Raw genomic sequence first — 23,182 nt, forward strand, 5'->3', positions numbered from 1 at the left:
CGACGAACGTCCGTACGAAAGACTGCGGAGCTTGATATCCTATGCAAAAAACGACCCAGGTCATTAATCGAACATGGCGGATTATCATGGAGATAATCGGGGTTATGACATCGTCATAATCGAGCATTTGACAATCGATAATCCATTAATGAAGAAGCAAAGGCCGACCCGATATCACCGCTGCGGCCGCGGTGTCACTAGTGTACAAAAAACCTGAAAGAAAAAAGTCGCTAGAAGTCGAATAGACACATAATCGGAGGGTCCCGGGTTCAAATCCCGGTCTGGACTAGCCAGTTTTTCAGTGAAATTTTCTTGTAAAATTATATCGATTATTTTTCCCATCCAAATCTTGGCCAATAGGATTGCACCATTCCACGATATTTTGTATAGCCAACACGGTATTTCAGCGGAAATTCTTGGAAATTTCACTGGAAATTTTTCATGTTTCCTATATAAAAAAAAACAAATGATGAAGTAACCCTCAATTGTATCTGATAGATTAAATGGCAATTCGTTGAAAATTATGTCTCATGGTGCAATTCTATCGGCCAAGATTTGGATGCAAAAAATAATCCCCCGAATACCACTCGAACTTCGAAATTATCTGATAGTTCCCTCAAAGTTCCCTACAAACAAATAAGCTTGTCAAGTTTTCCTGAAAAATCACTCGCGCTTCGCCCTCGTGATTTTTAAACTGGAAAACTTGACACGTTCATTTGTTTGCAACGAATCTATCGGGAAATATTCGATAATTTCGGAGCTCTTGTGGTATTATATGCGATAATTTTTTGATAATTTTGATAAACAAACGACAACTTAACCAAATAAACCTCTTTTCATATCATGGTACAATTCTCTTGGCCGAAATTTGGATAGGAAAAATAATCCCCTGAATACCACTCGAGCTTCAAAATTATAGAATATTTCCCTCTAGGTTCCCTGCATACAAATGAAGTCGTCAAGTTTTTCAGGAAAAATCACTCGTGCTTCGCACTCGTGATTTTTTAGCCTGAAAAACTTGACTCCTTCATTTGTTTGCAACGAATCTATCGGGAAATATTCGATAATTTTGAACCACTTGTGGTATTATATGTGAATAATCATGATTACGTTCCTACCTCATCCGCATTCCTACCTCACAAGATATGCAACGCTGTATTAATTTTCCGTCTTATATTTGGGCTATCGATAAGGCAGTCGCCTGTGCTCTGGTATGAGTATTTCCTATAGTTTCTCATGCCAACTCTCTCCTATTCTATGAGTGTAGATGCGGTACAGTGTAGAACCCATAGCCGTATGCATGGGAATTGGTAGGACCAATCAGCCGAAAAAACAGAGGGCAGGAAGGGCTGTAAAAAAATTCTGGTAGACAAATATGGACAGCCAGTCAGTAAATACGAGCACCAACTGCCCTTACCCTCAAGCTGAGACATTTGTAAGGCTGACGGCACGAACGAACTTACAAATTCAATTTTGTTCCAAGGACTCGACCAGGTCAGAGTTCGACTAGACGCATTATCCTCGCCCGATGGGATACGAATTTCGGTCATTTATCTACCCTCAATCCTGATGGCGGGCGTGAGGGGGTGGCTGGCTACTCTTATTCACCCTCTCCGCTGTTGACATCCGTTCGTACAGAGCTAATTAATGCTACGTCCTCCCCACTGTCGTCTCATGTATACTACATTTACCTTTCACTTCCTCATCTTGGACACTTTAGCGCTTGTGGGCCCCTTTCAGAGTGATAAATGAACGACCTCAGGATTATCGGTAGCAAAGTTTTGAGGTGGGTGGGAGAGGGAAAAGGGGTGCGCTGAGAATGGTCTGGGTGGTGGCCTCAACCATCAGCCCTCAGTCCGCCTGGTAAGTGTGGTGTTTAAAATAATTAGTTTTTGATTCAACATGGGATTATTCTTAATTCGTGAATTCATTTGTAGAATGTCATGAGGATTTCACGCGGGGCATTACAGTTTATTATGCAGAAGCAGGATTTTCCTGGCTATTTGAATCGAAGGATGTGGAGTTTTCTATATTTAGATGGAGTGAGGATAGGCTGATTGACCTCGAGAATTTCGAATGTTCTCTCGATTTTTGGGAAATAGACTTATTGAAGTACCTGATCAGGATTTTGTGTTTACACTTGTAAGCTACAAAAAAATTTTTTTCTCTAAATTGTCCTTTTGGTTCATAATGTGTATTTTCGAAAATGTTTAACGCGAAAACACCAAATCCTATCTTTTATGTGGGAAATAGTGTACCCGCGCTTCCCCCTAGATTTTCCCTTATGTAAAAATTTCTTTATATCAATTATTTAGAATAAACGAAATCTTCTAATAATTCTCCACAAATTAATTTTTGAATGAAAATTCGGGTTTTGTCGACAGTACCTTCAAGTCGACATATAACTTCATTGAAGTGAAAGAGCATGAGAACTAAATCACTCGACCCTTTGATTGTGTACACATGTTCGACTTAAATCGATCAAATCGAATGAATAATCCTCGGCAGAAGGTGAACTCACTGTGGAGTAAAATCACATAACATCTAGTCAAAATCGCCATTGGCATAAATTCCGATCAGGGCAGTTACAATCACTTTCTTAGCTCTCCTCTAAACTTTGTATCTATCCAATTGACCCATTTTACCCCTTCCCTACCAAGTAATATTTAATGTAACAAGACCTTGAAGGGACTCTTACCCTTTTGGCAGACGTAGAAATAAATTATTTTGGTAGATATCCATTTATTTCTGAGAAGTCCTTATTTCGCAAAATTATATTTCTTCGGTTTAAATTATGATAATCATATGATTCTAGATGATGACTATTTTGTACGTCACCTTGAATGCATTTCATCAATAATCACTTAATTATTCTGAATTTCTCATTTTCTCGAGGGAAGAATTTCGATGAATTGTTTAATGCTGATAATTATTGCACGAGTTCACTCAACGTTATAATTAACATGATCGTGTTCTAGAGTAATATAATTAACTCAATTCAAATGTCATCAGAATTGTCAGGTAATTACTCGGTCTCAGAAATAAAGGGTTGAAGACGTAAATACTTTCCTCAAGTAAATGGACATTCGGTAAAAATAATGTTTTTTCATAGGGCACACGGTAGACATTAGTCTCGGTCTACGAGTTCGAAAGTAATCCACGATTTTCACGTCCATAAAGATGACATGTACGAGGTGATATAGACCAATGTGGCTCGTTAATGCCTCACGTGGTTACCATCGTGATTCAATTTGTAGTCCCACGGGCACCACCAAAGACGAAGAGCAGTTAGCAATCGCACCCCTCGTTAGCGCTTCGTCCCATGTACGTGAAAATTAGTGCGTTTGCTTTTCCAGACTCGATTCACTTCATCTCCAACTCACTCAGAGGTGTTCTCTCCTTTTTTTTGCAATTTATCTCACAACTCTTTTCCTAGTGCGGTAACTGTTTGACTGGCCACGAGTGGCATCGAACGAGGGCATTATAACTTTTCGATGGAATTACCTTTTTTTTTCCCTGTAGGAACATCATCCGCGGGAGCATGCAGAGAACTTTTGCAAACCACATCTACGGAAATAATTGAAGCGGCAAAATTTTAATGGATCTAGAGTATCACGGAAATTTCCAATATCATCCGGAAAAGAATACGGAGTTGGGAAAATTCAATTCCGCGGCTTTTTCTCGTTCAATTCAGTACGACCGAACTCAGTGGCAAACTTAATTTATCGGGGGGTACATCGAAAATCGTTATTTGTTACGCTCTACAACTAATTTTGCGGAGAGTCCCGAACAGTTTTTTCCGGACAAAACATCATTATTTATTTTTTTTTAGTGAAAATATTGATTTTAGGGACTAGTTACATTCGATTGAGGTGATATCGCAATCACGAAACTTTATCGATTCTATGTAATTAAGACCTTGCAGAGCTCTAATTTTTATATTTTTAACCAAGTTGTTAGTCATACAATAATTATTTATGTTATTTCCAGATTTTGAAAATAAGGATAAAAACAATGAACTGAGAGAAAAATATAATTTTGCCAATTATATTTGTTTCGCACAAACAATTGCCCGAAATTTCCATTGGAAAATCTGCTTTAAATTCCTGTCAGAAGAATATCTAACTGGCAAAATTATATTTTACCTCAAAATGAATTTTAATAACTTTGAGCTGTTTAAACTCGAGTTTTTCAAATATTTGTAGTTGTCTGTTAACATGTTCTCTATTTAATACGGGAAAACAAATAAATTAATTGTTGTTGAAGCTTACAATAATGAATTTCGCAATTTATCGTAGCATTACCGAAGACAGATAATTTATTCTGAAGTTCCTTAATAATAAAATTATTAGCAAATAGAATAATTCAGTAGCGAAGTGGTGAATCGAGATAAGTCACCTTTGACTGGTGACCGGTTTTTAAGGAATATCTCAAAATTTAGAGGAGATACCAAAATTTTCATTGGAACCTTTTTTGTGGGGTGAATTGAGAGCTATAACAAAAGTCAATGTCAAAATTTCGCTATCTCTCTTACCTTCGGAGATATTCCTCAAAAAGCTCAACTCAGAGATAAATGAACTTACTTCATTTTACCCCTTCGCTACTGAATTATTATAATCAATTTTTTGTGGTAATTAATATATTATCAGCAGTTAATTACAATTCACGTACATACATTGACACACACATCTCTGGGAAAATGGCCTATGATAATTGTCAGGACCTTGATGAAAAATCCAGATTCGATTTTTTGAATTAGTTAATTACTTTCCGTTTACCAATTTATGTAATATTTATAATTAACTCGATCACTTTTATTATGCACTCTACTCCCTGGGAAAACTTGATGATCAGCAATTCATTCCAAAAATTATCAACCCGTTGAAATCGATCGATTCCATCAGATACGAGAAGATAAAGTTGATCGAGGAATTGACGTTTCAATTGTGGCCGGATATCAACCGCTCGTTTTAGTGACAAAAACCTTTTGTCATCGTTTCAATTAGCGTTCGTTGACCGCACGCGCGTAAAACAATTGAAACTGTCGTTGCCGCATTGAGGGGGATCAGTGGTGATCGTTTGCGTGGACACAGCCAGTTACCCGCAGAGGGGTGGAAGGTTAGGGGAGGGAAAAATTTAATTTTCCCCCGTTTGGCGTTTTTATGCAAATCCAGGTACAGCTGGAGTTCCAAATGCCCCGATGAGGCCTCACCGCTTGTGAATGTGAGTTGCGTGAGGTGAATGAAATGTTCTCCTTGGTACAATCTACCAAATTAGAATTCTCTCATTCTCCAGACTTTTTACGGCACATTGGACAGTACGATCCATCGAGTTCCGTTCGATTGAATTTAATTTGCTATTCATGCACGCATTTCTGAGCAAATCGACCTGAGGAGACTAGAAGTCGAAGGAGTGCTTGTTCATTATGGAAATTTTATTCATTCTGCAGTGTTTTCTTCGGTTAATTGAAGAAGATAATTATTGGATTAGCAAGTTGATTCAATAGCGAACATCGAAAAGACAAATTTTTTACGACAGCCGAAAAAATTATTGTGAATCTTGTTGCGTGCCAAATACGCGAAATAAATTTTTTATTTAGTATTTTTCCATTCCCTTTTTTTAGTACAATCTACATTTCTACCTCCAGGAAATTCCCCAATAAATTCATTAAAAAAAATTTAGGCGCATCTTTTAGGGTATAATAAACCTATAGAATTCCTTTGAATGTTTTCGGAATATTGTTCATTTTATTTTTCACTACTTCTTTTTCTTTAAGAATTTTCGTCGTTTTGTTAAAATAACTCTCAATTTCTCGCACCTATAAGGAACCATTCTAATCCCTTTATTGACGGTAAACTCTGCGCGTGGAATTACTTTATAGATTCTTTTCCCCAATTACGATATTATCGACTGCAATAATCATTTGTCGGCTGAGTACAAATTCTTTATCAGCAGGATTATTGCTTTTTTCGACCCTGAGACATTTCAAAATTCATTTGTCACTTTTATAATTTTTCATCCAGCCAGTATTGTTGCAACCAACATAGCAGAAACATCTCAACGGAGATCTTTCCCTTTCTTACGATATCGATGTGTTCACCCTTTGTTTATAAAATATATTTGAAATTTTGTATTAAAGATGTTGTGTATAATTCAAGTGAATTCCCATTCTCCTGAAAAGAACATTAAAACAACTACACAAAGAAAACCTCGGCGTTTAGTACATATTCGAAAGATCATTCTATGGAGGACAGATTACTAGAATTTACAACTCTAGGAAATTCAAAATTGAATGTGGTATTCCAACGAATATAAAACAGATTTCCTGTTCTGAATTTGTTCAAGTCATTGGTAATTATGACGAGATGTTGAATGATTTGACTCCACAATCAGTTTCACCCTCTGCTGACGATTATTTAGTTAATTTAGTCGATTTAGGTCGAACATATGTACATAATCAAAGGGTCAAGTCGACTTAGCTCTGATGCCCTTCATCTTCAATGAAGTTAAGTCCACTCGAACCACCTGTTACCCTTCTTCTTTATCAATCAAATAAAAGTTATGTCGACCTAGCTCTTTGGAAATTTATTACGCGCCAAGTTGCAACTTTAGGTATTTTATTTATCCTATTAAACAATGACTAAACTAATCCCAAAATTCTAATTGTTTTTGCTCCAGATGCATTACGTATTCAAGAGTCTACTAATGGGAAACAATAAATTTACAAAAAAATCGTCGTAAATTTTTTTATCGGATCACTACTGAATTATCATTAATTATTTTAGTGATGATGGAAAGGTTTGTTGGCAGCATTACAGCCCAATAAATTATGAAATATTTTATCCCATTAAATTCGCCCGTAACTCATGAATTTTTTCTGGAACCCTATTCGCCCTTTCCACCCGAAAATTGTATCCTCGCAATTCTCAAAATTTATCGAATGCGAGGCATAAACTAATTAGTATATTGACGAGAAAGCTATTTCCATTATTTCGCAAATGTAAATTTGTTCATAATACAATTGTAAATTTTCCAATTTTCCAAATGAATTACCTTTTCTCGAATTGCTCGTACGCACGTGTACACTTGAGTAAAATTTAATTTACTTTTCTACTCCAGGATTTTTTTTTTGTTCCCACGAACCGGAGTGAATTCATCCGCATTCCAAGTCTACCCATTACTCCTTTATTTTTATTCTCCTCTTCCTCCCCCTTCCTCGATAGAATTACATTCTTTGAATAAACAAACAGACACAACACTGTGACCGTATCGAAATTCGATTATATACAAAATTCTCTTCCCAATTCGTAGGATTATTGTGCAGAATCTGAGTTTACGATACGACAAATTCCTCCTGTCGTTGAGAATGCCATACCCCCGACAAGATTTCTTTTTTTACTCTATCAATACGACGACGAGAAAATCCAAAGCCTCTTCGAGAAGTGAAGATGGGTCGCCATAATAAATTCATAACAGCCCCAGCTCCTGATATTCTCTTTATCCTCGTGGCTCACGATCTTGTCAACAGAATCAGCTATAAAAGAAAAAAAAAAGAAATCCAGAAAATATTGAGTCACGTAGCATTCCCATTTCTCCATTTCATTTTCAAAATTTTCCCATTCGCAGAAGAAAAAAAAGCGCCGAAACAATGCGGTGGGGGAGACAAAAAAACGCTGATAAAAAGACAAACACATTTTCCGGAAAGAAAAATATCCCCTATACATTACTCCCAGTGGAACGAAAACGATGAGACAACTTCTGTATATGTATGAGTATGGGATGAAACCACACACACACAGGGCCATATGAAGCTCGAGTGAGAGAAAAAAAAATCATGCAAAAAAAAGAATGAGGAGCCAAAGGAAACCGAGAAAAAGGTAAAAGACAAGGTTAGTAAGTCTCTCTTTCTTCGCGAAGACAAAAAAAAAGAATTTCTGGATGTTATTACCCGCGACGCCTATATCGCACGGAAAGAATAATGGTCCCTTCCTGTCCTGACTCCAGGACGCCCACCGAGGAACGATGAAAAGTCCCCGCGGGTCTGTCGGCTGGAGGGAAGAGTCGGGAGAAATATACGTAGGGAGGTGAAGAGGAATGAGATCAGAAGAAAGCAAAATGGTGGGTGGAGAGAATAAAGTGGTTGAGGAAAAAAAAAGCGGAAAAATGACATTTCAGGCGTTTTTATGTCAAAATTCGCGAGGGGGGAGGGAGAAGTGAAATCGATGTATCCAGAGAAATGGAATTATAATCCCATGATCCCAGTGGTTGCAGGGAGTCACTTTACCCACGATGAAAGGCTCTTGACTATGTGATTCATACTAGCGCCACTGCGACCGCGGCGATAATATCGGTTTTAACTGTACTTTTGTACTAATCGATTATCGATTGCAACATGATCGATTGTGACAATGAAAAAATCGATTGTATCAATTCATCCGCCATACTCGATTAGTGACGTGTGTCCCTTATCTGGGAAGATTAATTAGAGAATAGTGTGAAAAAATGGACAACAAACGATCTATGTTAGTTGTTATTTTGGTTTGATCTGTTGATTCTCAACTCCCATTATCAAAAAATGAATTTATTTTTTTATCCTGCTCATTATAGACCTTATCGTTGTTACAAATCATACACCTCGGAATTTGTTCGGGATTTCTTAGTTCTGATGATCAGACCTCTTTGTAATTTACGCGCGCTTTTTTAAATACCACAGATGCGGCTACATGGCTGATTCTCATTGAGATTTTCAGGAGATTTCATCGGTCGTGGGTCATGGCTACGACATAATCGACCACATAATGACCATCGATAATCGATTAGTGAAGGAGCAAAGGTGACCCCGCCATCAACGCCACGCGGTGGCGTCCGTTACTAAGAAGGGCACTACTCGTATATCGAAAATGGCGAATTCGATCTAATCGATTATTCGATAATCGATTAATGGAAACATGAGTAAATGTAAATGCCCATTTTCACGAATAAAAGGAACAGCAGAACAGACATCAATCCCGCGGTGAAAAGTAGGAGTTCAGAAAAGAGTAAAATGGCGAGAGGCCAAATACAGTGATTGACAGGACAAAAGAGCAGGGACTGCGTTTCGGCATGTGAAAGTGTATAAAAAATTCTGGAGGAAGCCGAAACCGATGTATCCGCACAAATGGAATTATAATCCCATGATACCAGGGTCTGCAGCCAGTTCCTGTAACCCCGATGAAGGCCTTCTGACTATTTCATTCACATGTTATACCCCAGTATTCTCTCCCTAAATTTTTTTGTCAAACACGCCAGTGACACTCTGTTAAAAGGCAGTACTTTAACAATATATATATGTATATATATATGTGCAGAAAAATTTTCTAATCCATCACCGCACGTAGCCCTACAAAGCCGTCGACCGCATGGCTTTGCAAACCCCGCAATCCGCTGAAAGGATAATCCCCGACGATTGCGCGGTCGCCCTTTCCCGATGTTGGGCGTTTGCCATAGGATAGGAATAGCCACAAGAGGGATACAAGTGGATGCTGGGCAGATGTTGAAGAGGATTTCTTACAGTGATTTCGACGCTATAATTTTATGTTCAAGTGTTTTATGCCACCAAGTGATCTACTCCAATCTAATGAGCAACATTCACGGGGGGTATTTGGAAATGTTTGAAGAGATATCATTTCGATCATTAATACTGAATTTGGTTCAGAACACTCATAGGAGAATTTAGTTGCAGTCATTGAGGTTTTGCGATGATCAATCAGCGATCCTGAGTAGAAATTGAAAGTTGAATAGAGCTTGATGCAACAGTTCCTTGTGCGAGTCAAACTAACCCACGTAGGAAATGAGAACTGGCCGACAATCGGCCGATACTGGCCCAGTGTCGGCCCACTGTTGGCCGTTCGTCATCTCGTACTAGGGAAGCACTAGATAGCAAGGATAAAATGCCTATTGGTGAAGGAACCTATAGGGTCTAGGGTTGGTAATTGGTGACTGATGACGCTTGAAAACCTTGCGGCTGGTAAAACTAATGTGGAATGGATAAAATAGTAAAAAGTGAGTGTTTTGTTCTTTCGTATCATTGTGCTCGTGTGACAGAGCGATTTGACACCAGCGAATGTTAAAATGTGTTTAGGCGCTAAGTTTTCAGTTTCTATTATGTTAAAGTTATGGATTTATCTCATATGACCAATGATGAGAAGAGAACAACGGTTAGACGAAGGTCAATAAATATTGGACACGTTATCACTATTAATTAATGTCCCCTCTATTATTATATGAGTGGTACTCGTAGACCGGGTGGGTCAACGCGTATGATACAAAAAAGCAGAAAAACTTAGCACGACTTTTCAATGCAGGGTTCTACGCCAAACTGGAGAGCCGGGAAAAAGAAAATAAATTAGTCCCTTCGAGAATGTTCTATGGTCATCCCTCTGCCGATTGGTACACACACCAAAGACAGACCCGCGACGAACCACTTCAATATATTATGTGTTTGTTTCTAGCGTAAGAAATGTGAGTGTAAAAGGAGACGGGTGTGTGAGACATGACAGTTTTATTATGGTAATGTTTAGGGTTTTTGAGGATTTTCTGTGCCCCATACCGGTGGGTTTTATCCAGTCACATGGGGTCATTCTTAGGACAGAACTTACATTGATGAAGACTAAATGAGAGAATGAATACGTTGTCGGGTCTGGAAAGGCAGGATGAGTGGTTTGTGGATAGCGTCCATAGATCGTTATGGATATGGGACGCACGTTTTTTTTTGTTTAAGCTCCTATTTAGCTAACAATATATCCCAATAGTCCCATTGCATAAGCTGGGAGAGACCGATTTGCCGCAAACGGGCATTTTCTATTCCGCCCTAGCCGGAATGATCGACCTTGCGAACCCAACGGATATTCCTACCTGGGAATTCTTCTTCGCCTGTCGCTTTCAATTAAATTTTTCATTTCACTCGAGCATGACATTCTGTAACTAATGATAACAGAATATTCACAATATCTGAGCATCTACGTACATTCCACATTTTCATCATACCCTTTCGTCCCCTATCGCGCACACACCCACACAGTGCACGTTTGAATTCAAGGGACAAATGGGAGAATAGTGGAGCATGATAGGAGCAAGTTATCCAAGTTAAATGTTTCGTGAACGGTAGTTGGAATTAGTTGTTTCCTCGTTACTAAAACGAGTATCCGCGATATCATAGCGTACGGGACTATCTGATCCTCAACTTTGTCCGATCATACACTGGCATCAACCACTTTGTACATGCTGCTCAGACGATCTGCAAAACTGTTTCTTTATTTACATTTGATATTTACATTCGACATTGAGCGCGAACCTCCTCGACCTTTGTTAGAACTTCAAAAATTCTTTTTCACTTTGTCTAGTACCTCATTATGTTTCAGGTGGAACCATCAATACCCTCGACCCTCACTATTATTATGCAATTATTACATAATTTTTTGGAGGGTTCCATAATTTCTATCAAAATTTTCTGTGAAAAATAGCGATACCGTCGGGTAAATTTTCTTAATAATTTTTTTAAACTTCAGTTCTGTAATTTTTACTGAATATTTCTCTCCAAACATGACCTTATCTGCGCGAGATACGATTTTTTCACGTGAATCTCTTTTAAGGGAACAGAAGTAAAATGGAACGATTGTCTGTAAATGAAAAACTATAGGGCGGTAATATCAAGTGCATCGGTTGGTAATTGAAGCCGTAAACGGCCAATGAGTGAGCGTTCTTTTACGCTCGAGGAGACGCGCCCGAAGAGTGGACCCGACGATTTACGGGAGTCCTATCCTTTTTTTCATTTCTCTCCTCGCTCTCCCGGATCTCTCAACCTGAGAGGAGAATGTGCATGTGTGTATGGATGTGCACTAGAGAGAGAGAGTACTCGGGAAATTATAGGGGGACATAAAACTTTCCGGCATGAAAATAACGGTACCTGATGCGGCGAATACCAACTTCTCTCATTTTTTTTTCCAAGGACTCTTTTTACTATTTTTCATGGGGAAGGAGGCGCCGATGACTCCCTTCATACGGTTTTATTCATCCAAGTTGGAGAATGGTTATGCAGGGGGAGGAATGTATTTGTACTGAATTGCATTCTTGACGTTAAATCAATGAATTACGTGAGGAATTTCAGAGGAGTAAGTATGGGAAATAAGATTGTTATAATGATTCTAAACGTGTGAATGTTATTTATTCTTTTTATTTTATAGGCGCGAAAGGCACAGCCACTCCCATTCGTTTCCTTAAGCGAACTAACTAATAGACTGAAGGGCTACAACACCCTGGACCTGACGACTCACATTAACAATTATCCCACTCATGCACCTCTGTTTAGACCCAAGAAAACAGGCCATACACATCATACCCGAAATTTCTTAAAAGTTTCTCTCATAAAAATGTTTTCCAATCTCAAGTCGAAACACGAGAATAAAAGAAATACAAATAATACAAAGACCTATTCAGTCCGACTGCAAATTAATTTTTGATAAATGATTTGAAATGTAAACTAATAATATGCAACATTCGTATAGTGAGAAAAAAAATTATTTTTTTCCAAATATCGATTTGCACAAACGGCTGAGGTGTTGATCTTTATGTTACTGCGTCCTCGCTTTTATAAAATTGAATGTAGTTTCTTTATGAACTCATTTTTCATACGCGGAAAGAAAAGAAAATTTAAATTATATATATTATGATTACTAATTATTTATTGGTTTCCCTAAGGGTTATAAGTACTTCCACCACACTTAATCTCTCTTATTAAATTAGATATAAAATATTGTAGGATCATAGTGGTCGTCAATAAATAAATGCAAAAGTAACTATTCAAAACTTTGATAATAAAAGATAACAACTTGATACATTAGTATTAACTTGAAGGTAACACATTCAGCACAAATATTGGATCTTAATGTTTTTGAACTATTTAGTCTATTTACAGTAGATAATAGACCCGTGAAAAAATTTTTTTTTTCTGAAGATTTTAGCAAATCTTATTTTGTGTACCGTATTCTCATCTTAATTTCTGCAACTTCAAATTAGCCTTACATTCACTAATTCTCATTAATTTTATCAGTACTTAATTGACATCCATAACTACTGGTTTGATAAAGCACAATCCTTTATCAACGTTTGGATTTTTTAAAATAAATCTTGCGTTTTTCATCATTAAAATATGCGAATTGAGGGAGAAGTAAATTGATTTCTTCATCCAAAAATTAAGAGATGATCATGGTTCGTCTTTGCAATTTTCAGGCATCATTATCCTTACTTTGCAATTACCACCAGATCTGTAATATTATAACATCTCATTAAAACACCGAGAAAGTCCCAGTTATTTAACGTGTACAGTGATTTCAAAATGAAGGCATTAATTGAAATTCATGAGGGCAACCCTCTGTATACATTGAAAACTTTACCACAGATAATTAGTAAAACTTGAGAGATACTAACCTCGTCCCTTTTGCCCCTCCCCATCGTGACAGTATATCGTTCGTATAACAATAGCTGATAACTTGTTTGGTTATTGCCAATATAAAGTCGATAATGCTATGGCCATCTGCCACCTCCTTTGCTGGTATCTCATCCCACTTTCTCATCCGATGTGTATATACTCAGATAGTTCTCACCCTACCCCTTGGCCGTCTCGTTAACCATGGATAACAGCTAGCGACCAATGAAAGACCAGAACCGCGGTCTCGTTTTACAGATTTACCAGGAGTTGTCATCTACCTTCTCATCCTTCCCTCCATTCTCGTGGTTATCGAAAATCGAGACCAGATAGTAGTGTTGTGTAGCATAATTACCGAGGTAGGAATTAACAATTGGAGCAAGCCTGGTTCAGGCTTGGACCAAGGCAAGCCAACCCTGTGTCAAGACTGGCGTTCTAGCTTAAGCTGGTGTTGAGTCGTGGTATTCAAGTCTTTCTTGATTTTTGTTCGTATCAGGGCTATGAAGATTATTACTGGGTAATTCCCCATCATCTGTTCCTTAATTTTCCCCACTTAGTTCCTATCATTTGCGCTATACGCCATATTTTTCCTTTTCGCATTTATCCTCATAAAATAATTTTCAATATACTAAAATTGCTAATCCTATGTTACTACATTCCTAGTCCCCATGACCATCACCAGCGTCCCAGGCGACCTTGATCTATCCCCCAAAGCCGGGGTGACCTATCTAAATAATGTTGGCCCTAGACTGGCATCACCATCGGTTGACGCCAGACTCATGCTAGGAAACGCCAAGGTTGGCGGTTTAGAGTGAACCAAGTTTGGTCCTGTTCTTACTGCTCGAGTATCCCTACCGGCATGTCGACATAACTTTTTGGAAATTCATTTAGTGCAAAATTGTGGCTTAACCGGTTATATTTATTTTATAAAAAGTCAATAAACAGATTCCAAAAGGCAAATCGTTTCTGTAACAGATGCATCACGTGTTGAAGAGTCCACTATTATTGAAAGAGTACCTAATTTTGGAAATATTAATTATTTATACGTCTCGAAAGTAGTGCAAATTCCACAAATATATAAAAAAAAACATTCGGAATTTCCAGTCCATTGACAATTGCATATAAAAGACCGTTCAATCTTCATGATGAATTGAAAAATTCAAGATCTTTTTCTCAAAATTTCGAAATATCGAATGAAGCTTTCAATTTTAAGCAGAATCATGTCCGATCATTGTCTTCAGCATCCGAAGGGCGCGATAAATCCTCAATTTATATTCCTCACACGAATCGAATTCACAAGCGAATAATTTTTTCTCAACATATTTCTTTTCTCACTATTCAAATGAATTCCTGTCTCGATTTCTCTGCTTCGTCCAACGAAAAACAATCCCTTTTCAACAATAAGAAATGCTCAAAAAAGCAGACTGAACTGAAACACACGACAGACTTGACGAGGTAATGTGATTTTTTTGTTAAACGAATTTCCTCCCCTGAAAAGGACCTCAACTCTAGCAAGTCGTTTGAAAAATTGGATTGCGCGATTTTTAGATGAAATCCCATTTGCAGGAGGAAAAGATAGAAGTGGGGGAGTTCAACATCGTGTGGAGTAACCATGAGGGGTGGGATAGAGATAAAGGGCATCCCCCTTGTATATGTACGAATAGAGGAGTGATTTTTTTTAACTTGGTGGAGAATATACGGTTCAAAAAATTTTGTCTCGATGTTCCACGTTAGGTCACATCAAATTTTTATCAAATGAAATATTCTGTCATTTATTCCTCAGACGTTATTGTTGATGTTTACGTAGGCTCTCGGGTGACCCTCTGGCGCCGTCCACCTCAATTTAATTTTATAACCGGCATTTCGGAATATAAAACTGGTGAAAAAAATGGAAATAAAATTGGTAAAAAATGCGTCAAGATAAAGTTATGTGTAGTGGTTTGCCCTATTTTCTTTTTGAAAAAGAAATAAAGGAGTGCCAAATATAAGTTCTGTTTGATGAAGAAAAATCGTTAAAGGTAAAACCAGGTGGATTGACGTGGATTTTTTCACGTCACTGTCTCCGTCAAAGTTTATAGCATCAATTGAATTCGCCATTTTCCAATCCTGGCGAAACATCTTGGTTTTCCTTCAATACTTTTTTTGATTATACAGAGCTTTCGTTTGTCAAAAATCATCTAGAGGTAGTAGAGGGGGTAGTTGGGTCGTATATATATGCTCGGTAGCTCTCGGTCGGAATCGGTTGGGTTCGGGATGGACACTCGGAGTCAAAACTATTTCAATGCATCTCGATTAAACTCAATAATGGTCTTCATTCGCACAGGGTCGGGACACTGAGGAGGTGATTGTGAGAGTTTTGTTGCAATTGTCTGTATTTGTTTCACTGATTTACACTTGAAAAAAATCACAATTATATTGAAGGGATCTCAAACAATTTTATTTTTAAACCGAAAACTGTATTATTTAAGAACGGAAAACTGACTTCAATTATATAGAAAAGGGAGTGTAACCGGTAGCGGTGTAACTCATAAACAGATACAGCTGATGGAATCAGTGTAGGAATTTAGTCTGATCAACTGGAGATTCAATGATTATAGAATCTTGACACTTCGGTAAAAGCTACGGAACTAACTTAAAATTAAATAAGACGAAAATCTTTATGTGAACGCACGGACCATGGAGAGATCCTAGAATTTCATTTTTCTTATGATAGAGAGTAGCAATAAAATCATTCGAAGGGTTAAGAACCATAAAAATTTGTCTACGATAAAATTATTCGAATGATCAGGACCTGGAAAATACCCGACTATAATGAACGAGTAATAGATGAATTTTATTCCCACTAAAATACCTAAAAGATTTAACCCTCAATCAAACAATTTTCAGGGAAAATCCCAGTCGAGTAATAAAAATACAAATTATAATAATTTGACGAGACTATTGAATTTTAAACAGAAGAAACCCTTCTGCGACAGAACAAATCGAATAGGTCATAACACAATATTTAAAAAAAAAAAAGATGTCGGGCATTTTAATATGTTCAACGGGGAGGCCACAAGTCCATGACATAAAGACTGTAATTACATATCTAGAGGGGTTGTAACGTGTATTTCGAAGTTTGGCGGCCCGAGGCGCCACCGAGGCACGTGTATCAAACGATATTTTTTGTTCGTGAAATCACATTCACTGAGTGGTGAACTACGCTATTTTTCGTTTACTAGTAAACGAATAGTATATTTCGATACTAGTGCGAGGGGGTGAAAACGGTTATTAAGTTGGTGGCCCGAGGCGAAGCCGACGGCGGCCAATCACGCGAGTTAAAAAGACCCCGTCGCACGTGTAACCAAACTATATTTTGTTACTGATATTACGTACAACTCATGGCGAACTCTGCCATTTTTGGTTTAGAATTGAACGAAAAGTCTTTTAGTTAACAAATTTTAATTTTTCGTTCATTAGTAATTTTGGTTCCGGTGATCAAAGTTATTGTTATTGTCAGTTGATTTTTTTTCATTTCATGAACATAAATATTATTTATTTGGAAGTACTAATAACTCTTTGTAACTAAACCCATATTATTAAAGAAGAATATGCAGTATTTTCGAAGTATCCAAATTAGCGAGAATCGATTGTTTCTTGATATATCGAGAATCGATTATTTCTTGATATATTTATAAAATAAACGAAGTTTATGTAGCCCGGTCCCGGGGGGACCGGTTGGGACTGAGCCGGATAGCTCAGTTGGGAGAGCACCCGATGCATAATCGGAAGGTCCCGGGTTCAAATCCCGGTCTGGACTATCTATTTTTTCAGTAATTTTTCTTGCAAAAAATCATATGGAGAATTATCCTGTTCCCCTTCCTACCTCATCCAAAATCCTATCCAACGATTTCCTTTGACGTCACAAGAAATGTGGAACGCTATATAAACTTCCCGTCTTGATGATAAGCGTCTTGAGGCGCGGGGGGATCTGCGCGCCTTATTATGATAGTCTTCTAGTCGAAAGAAGACACGAAACGAGATATCGAAATACCTCGAAATGTCGAATGATCGCAAGCATGAGATCCAGAAGTCTTAAACCAATACTCTGCGATGTAAAGAGATACCGATGTAGTTATATTATATATTATATACACACATAGAAAACCAGCGGGTTGCAGGTGCCATAAGTATATGAGTATCTATAATAAAGAAGGATCGATGAGAAAAAACGTTGCCCTTATTGCTCCCACGCGGAATATCAGTCGTGATGTTTCCCCCAAAAACAATATTTTTTTGTAACAATATTTTCCCCAGAAGGATTATTTTTTTGTCCACCTACATAAACAATCTTTCCCCAAAATTTTATTTCCACTACGCTCTAATCCTCAAACCCCACTTCCTTTACAGTTTACTGTTTTATTATGAAGACGCTAGTCCTTCAGGCGTTTCCCCGACTTTTCGACCTCTTGGACCTCCTCTAACACAGACCTAGGACCTCCCTTTTTCCCTTTCAATACAATTTCTCCAATGAAATCATTCCCTTCAATTTGTAAATACCCAATCATCATTCCTCAATCTATCCCTATTGGATTACGGGGTAGAGAAGAATAAAGACTGTTTAAATTTTACTTAAGTCAAGTTATTATTTAAAATATCACTTTTGATTCTATCCACTCAAGCGGCAGTACACACTACGAATGTTCACTATGAACTATGCTAGCTAACTAAACCTCGTGAGGTCCAGAGTTCACACTCAACCTCAGAGGGCAATAGAGCTCCCTCCCCTTGCAGCCATCCTGGTCCTCTCGGGTTACCAAACGTAAATGGAGAAAACTATAGCGGATAATCCTTAGGGGGATTCCCCTTAAATTATTCTAGGAGGAGGGCCTCATTAAAATAGACTAATAAATATTTCCTATATATTGAATGATTTTATAGCAGGGTGAATTTTGTATTGGAGAAAACCCCAAAATCCAACAATCCCTTCCCTTTTTCAAATTTCCTTAAACATTTCGACAGTTTTCCAATAGTTATGTAAAAATCTAAATTCATCGAGAACAGTTCACTTTTTGTCATTCCTCGCGATTCCCCATCCGATAATTTATTAAATATTATTTTCGTATTGAAATTAGTGAGTGAATTTTTTATGTGTCATTATAAATACAATTTCATTACCTAGCGAGTTATATTTTTAATTAAGTTATATTTTTAATTTAATTCCATATACACTTGTCGCCCTTCCAACAATTCACGTTTGATAATCCTTTCACCCAACGACCACCTATTTTGTTATAAGGGAATAAATAATCTCGCATTCACTCACACTCAACAATGTTATTCACAACAATATATACAAATTTTGTTATATGTAAATGTTTACATTCCCATCCACCTACATAAATAGTTTCACTCAAAATTAGCACTACGAGAAAAAAAAACGAAACATTCCCCCACGTCAATAATTACAAATGAAAATTTTTTCATTAATTCATAATTCATGATAAAAAGTAAAAAAATGCGATGCCGCGTACGGGTAATTTTTATTTCATCCTCATTCTCACATTTCATCCAACGAAATAAAAAATAAAATTCCACCGAAATTACGGACACAAAAAATAATCAGAGTAAAAAAAGAATGAGTCGTTGATGAGAGGATAGTCATCAGTGTTGTAGTTGTTGGATCCTTTGTGAGCGCTGCTTCTATATGTACAACACATAGAAGAATTATGATTCTGCATTTTCACGGTTCATTTTATACCCGTGGGTGGTGTACCTATGGTATAATTCATTCTCCATTATTAAAAAAAAATATTTCAGGGTTCAATATAACCGCAGTAATTAAGGTCAGCGTTAATAACAATGGCCAATAATTGTAAAAAAAACGTTGTTTGTGAGTTTAATGAGGTCAATTGGGATTGTGATAGTTGGTATAATGGTGGTGAGTTTAATAAATTTATGACATCGATAAAAAGAATTCAATTACTGCTGATAAGCATAATAAGCATGAAGAGAACTCATTTTATCTTTAATGAGGAGACAAATTTCAGTTATTGCTAAAAATATACAACGAACTGTCTCGAATAATTTATCGTATTTTTTAGTTACGAAACCAATGATAAGAGATGATTGTGCAATGCGTATCATCATTGGATAGAATATCAAAACTCATATTTTTCTCTAAACAAATCCATTTCTAGCAATTGTCAGATTATGTAACCGGTTACAGTCAATTTTTTTTCATTTTTAAAGAAACAATTGAGTACGGAATTAGTTCAACGGGTTGAGGATGTTTCATATACCAAAAAGAATAAATAATTATCATGTCACCGTTAGATAATTCACTTTTTAGAATTCCAATAAAATGCAGAAACATTGTTGATAAAGATTTTTCTATTTATCCACGATTAATTAAAAATGCATAATATGAAACGCTAAAAAAATATAATGCTTGTTCACTCGCACAGGGTAGGGACACTAAGGAGGTGATTGTGGAATGTTTTCGTTAATTTGTTTTATTAATTATACTCGATGAAATTAGGATTATATTTAAGAGATCTCAAACAATTGTTATTTTTAGCAAAATTATTATTAAAACTGAATTAAATTTAATTAAATAGAAGGAGGAGTGTAACCGAAAACGATGTAACTCATAAACAGACAGCTGATATAATAAATGTAAAAACTTGGTATGATCAACTGGAGATTCAATAATTGTAATGTCTTACGTGAGTAGAAATATGGAACTAAGTTAAAATTAGGTAAAACGACAATCCTTAGGCGATCACGCGGACCATGGAGAGATTCTACAATTTCAATTTCTTTATGATAGAGCGCGGTAGTAAACCCTTCGAAGGATTAGGAACCATAAATTGGTCCACAATAAAATCATTCGGAGGAGTAAAACCATAGCAATTGGTCCACCATAAAATCCTGGGGAAATCCTAGTTGAATAATAAAAATACAAATTATTATAATTTAACAGAACTATGAAATTTTAAACAGAAAGAAAACCCTTCTGCGACAGAACAATGGTTAATCATTATTAATCAAGAATACTAACCAGATTGGTGACACGTCTTTTCAATTAGGCGATATTTTGCAACTTTTTTACAACGGATTAATTCCACCTACGACATTTGAACTGGTTCTTTTAAATTAATACATTTGAGAGAAAACAAATTGAATTTTCATTTTTTTGAGACTAACAAACCCATCAATAATTGCAGAATGCTTTGTTGTCCTATGAACATTTAAAACTTTACACAACAACAGCTGTGAACATTTGACAACATCAATTAGTTCTTGCAAAATTATATCAACATAGTACTTAATTATTTATGTATTTAATATGATTTGTTAAACTTGGGACCTGTCCTACCCCATCCAAAACCCTATTCCACAATTTTCTGTGATGTGGCAAATTATGAATATCCCGTCTTACAATGACCGGTCCATTTTGCCCCGCCGTTCCCTATTATAAAAAGGGCGAACATCGATACTATCGATATCTTGAAACTCTCTCACGCATATTCCTCAGTGGTTCAGTCGTCTAAGCCGGCTAATCTGAATTCACAGCTCATTCCATTTTTAAATTTTCAATAATGATTTTTATAATTACAGCAGACGTTCTTTCTCCTCTTAATAAATCGATAAAAAAAATAAACCCGTAGGATTTCTGTACATTATCCATTTTGCCAAGCTCTAGACATCAGTAAAATGGGAAAGTGAAGCATCACAAATTTCTTGTTGATGCACCAGAAAAATCGAATAAAAGCGGATTCCAAGTGACAGAAAATAATGGATGGCACCGATAAGAAGTGATATTGCGGCGAAGTTTGTTCGGTTAGTTGTAGCTCGAGGGAATGTCCACATAGATGCTGGTGGGGATGAAAATGGTGGGATTGAGGGAGTTGTAACATCGTGGGGTATATAAGAGTCAGGAGGCGATCGTTGAAACGTTTTCTTCAATCTACCCCGAAGCCTGTATGAGTGGCTTTATCGTATTAGTACTCGGGCTGGAAGGGAGGAGGGGGTTGGAGGGATGACTGAGTGAGAAAAAAGCGAGGTCACGGGTCTGAGTGAACTGTAATCAATAAAACGGGGCCATGATTCCGTTGAGCCGATTGTCTACCGCTCCTCCCAAAAGAGACAATTCTTTTATTACATTTTTTGTCGTTTTCTCCTTCAAGTCCTTTCATTTCTTTCTTTCTGTCACTTGCCCTCTAGCTCTCAGTAGTCAAGTTCCATTGGACAGCATTAGGCTTATTAGGCTTATCCGGGTGGAAATGCGGGTCAGGTACTCTGAGTTAGGATCAGTAATTGATCGGACCATAGCCAGGTCAGTCATCAACAGCTCCATATGATCGGATCGATCAACAATACAAATCGATCAGGTTCTGATAAAAAATAATGGCAGCACTGGTGAGGTCCTGATCAGGATCTGGTGCCGGCGAGATCATTTCAAGCTGAGATCAGACAGCCTGATATCTGCTGATCCAAATTTTGGTCAGTCGAGTCAAGATGTCAACGAGCTTTTAACTTGTTTTCGTGTGGGTCGGCTTGCGAGGTCGAAATCTGGTTGACACTTACCTCCATTTGTCCCGGAGGTTAAGGTGACTTTAAGTTGATCTTCGACGTACCCCAGACGGTCTTCCAACGTAGGGTGCACTGGCTACCTTTCCCTTTGCCCCGGCTCGCCATCATCGTCAGTCCCTCTCGGCAGTTTTTCGTAGCTGATCGATTGAAATAATATTATATCGTCTAGTCATTGAATCCGCGGAAAATTTTAATTGGTTAATTGCGGTAATGTGTACCTTAACTATCACCAATGAGAATTTTAATCCAGTCCTAATCTATCATCCAAACTGGATCAAATGATTCCGTCAAATTCGGGTCAACTTGATCTGAGAAAATTCTGGTGAAAAACTTCGTTACACATTTGGTCAGAATCTGATCCTATTATTCGACCAGTTTCTGATCCATAATCAGGTCTAGTTTCTTTAACCCGACTTTCATCTGAACCTGAGTTCAATTTCCACTCGGGTAATTCAGACTACCGTCTCGTCCAATCTACCGACTGAAAATTTTTATTTCCACCGACATTTCTGTCATATTATTCTATCTCTCACTTGAGCTCCTCCTCCTCTAGAATTTTTTCTATTCAGTGGTACCACTTGGACTGATAAATGGCAAATGAAATTCAAGAAATAAAAAAAATTTGGAATTTGTTGGCTTGCTCTGTCATATCTCGTAAACATTTTCTCCGCAGATCGTTTTAAACAGTTTTCTTGCCTCCGGAAAATCGCTGTCTCGTTCGGTGTCCATCATTTTTCTGGATGCTGTCCAAGTTCGCCGAGTCCGAACCATCGGTGCCGTTGGTGAGGGGGATGAGATGAGCTACAGGGCATCAACCCATCTCCCTCGCTCTTCGGTTATTCGCGGCACTCTTCAGCAAAAAAAAATGCATATCTTCCACATCCCTGGATAGCCAAGTGAACTGGCGCCGACACTTTTGCTCCCTCCTTCCTTCTCCACCACTTCCATCACCTCGTCCCCACTGCGAATACGAGGAACCCCCGCCTCGATGGCAATTGCCAAGCTTTGACAACAAGGCTAAGTCTAAACTGACAAGCCTGGCAGTTCCTAGGATGTGTCTGGCTTCAACCGATGGTGATGCCAATCTAGGGCCAACGTTATTTCGATAGGTCACCCCGAAGCCTGGTAGTCAGCCTAGTTCAT

General features: G+C 37.6%; 1 protein-coding gene, 1 long non-coding RNA gene and 1 other non-coding gene across 6 annotated transcripts in view; 2 read left to right on the top strand and 1 right to left on the bottom strand.

Moving 5' to 3' along the window:
• Glurib (Glutamate receptor IB) overlaps positions 1 to 23,182 on the top strand; it is a 385,770-nt gene that overhangs the window by 280,039 nt on the left and 82,549 nt on the right. The gene's annotated exons all lie outside the window — the stretch shown is intronic.
• Positions 1,123 to 3,491, bottom strand: LOC135167539 (uncharacterized). 2 transcript variants are annotated; one of them, XR_010299873.1, is made up of 3 exons: positions 3,238 to 3,491; positions 1,692 to 1,860; positions 1,123 to 1,616 (listed from the first exon to the last, which is right to left on the bottom strand). It is a non-coding gene; the product is annotated as an uncharacterized LOC135167539 (long non-coding RNA). The 2 variants fall into 2 exon arrangements; XR_010299874.1 differs by having other exon boundaries at positions 1,123 to 1,349; positions 1,418 to 1,860.
• On the top strand, positions 17,189 to 17,262 carry Trnam-cau (transfer RNA methionine (anticodon CAU)). Its single transcript has one exon. It is a non-coding gene; the product is annotated as a tRNA-Met (tRNA).

Source organism: Diachasmimorpha longicaudata, chromosome 11 (assembly GCF_034640455.1).
Source record: "Diachasmimorpha longicaudata isolate KC_UGA_2023 chromosome 11, iyDiaLong2, whole genome shotgun sequence".
NCBI classification, from domain to species: domain Eukaryota; kingdom Metazoa; phylum Arthropoda; class Insecta; order Hymenoptera; family Braconidae; genus Diachasmimorpha; species Diachasmimorpha longicaudata.